The following is a 1,492-nucleotide window of genomic DNA, read 5'->3' as shown; positions in this document are numbered from 1 at the left end:
GAGGGTTGCCACTTTCTACTGGCACAAAACCGAACGCCCTTGCCCCGCCCCCTGCCCCGCCCCTTCCCCAAGGCCCCCTTCCTCCCCCTCCCCCACCCCCACTCACTTTCACTGGGCATGGGCAGGGGGTTGGGATGCGGGCTGGAGCTGAGAGGTTTGGGGTGCGGGAGGGGGCTCCGGGCTGGGGCAGGAGGTTGGGAGGGGGTGAGGGCTCCGGAGTGGGGCTGGGGATGCGGGGTTTGGAGTGCAGGAGGGGGCTGGGGCAGGGGGTTAGGGTGCAGCAGGGGGTGTGGGCTCCAGAGGGGAATTTGTGTGTGGGAGGGGGCTAAGGGCTGGGGCAGGGGCTTTGGGTATGTGGTGCGGCCTCTGTGTGCAACTTTGGGTGCAGGAGGGGGCTCAGGGCTGGGGCAGCGTGTGCGGGCTCCATGTGGAGCTTACCTCAGGCATCTCCTGGAAGCAGCATTTCCCAGAAGCAGCTCCTAGGTGGAGGGGCCAGAGGGCTCTGTGCACTGCCTGTGCCTGCAGGTGCCACCCCCGTAACTTGCATTGGCTGCAGTTCCTGGTCAATGGGAGCTGTGGAGCCGGTGCTCAGGGCATCACGCAGAGTCCCTGTGGCTGCCCCTGCGCCTAGGAGCCGGACATGCTGGCTGCTTCCAGGGAGCCTGCTTTAGCCCCGCTGTGCCACCTACCAGACTTTTAGTGGCCTGGTCAGCAGTGCTGACTGGAGCCACCAGGGTCTCTTTTTGACCGGGTGTTCCAGTTGAAAACTGGACACCTGGCAGCCCTAAACTCCCATCCTTGCCCCGAATGGGGCTACCCCTGCCCCACAACCCCCATGCCCTCCAACCCCTGTGCATCCCCTGCTCCTGTCTGCCCCAGCCCCCGTGCCTGCCTCACCATCCCCCAGGCCTGGGACCCCTGATTACATCAGCAGGGTGGAGGTATCTCCATGGCATCAGGCCATTGGACTGTTTCATTAAAGTCCCCAAGCAGCCATGCCACAGTTTATATTCTCCAACTCCTCAGCTATAGGGGAGCTATCCAGAGTCTGCTCTCAGCTGTGCCAGGAGAATGCCGCTCAGGTCAATGGAATTCTTCCACATATACACTGGCGTGAGACCAGAACCTACCCAGTCCCACTTTTTCTTTTCATTCTCACGTATGTACGTTCCTCCCTGGCGTAGTGTGAACACGTTCCCCCTATGTCTTTGAATTCTTCGACTGCTGCTCGCTACATGAATCAGTATGTTCTCTGTATTTCCTGAACTATATGGCACTGTCTTGCCCTGCTTCTTCTGCTGTTCTGTCTTATTTTGGAATAGAAATAAAAGTTTGAACACCCTCCCACAGATTTCACATTTCTATAGTGGGTTTCGTCCTGTCGGGTCCCAATAGAGCTCTGTACCTAAGACAACTGAAATGCACCCACTTCTGGGGTGTGGGGGGGAGGGAGAGGAACAGCAAGGTGCACAATACACTGCACAACCATAGA

The sequence above is a fragment of the Lepidochelys kempii genome, chromosome 7 (genome assembly GCF_965140265.1).
Source record: "Lepidochelys kempii isolate rLepKem1 chromosome 7, rLepKem1.hap2, whole genome shotgun sequence".
NCBI lineage: Eukaryota > Metazoa > Chordata > Testudines > Cheloniidae > Lepidochelys > Lepidochelys kempii.
This window is presented reverse-complemented; position numbering follows the sequence as displayed.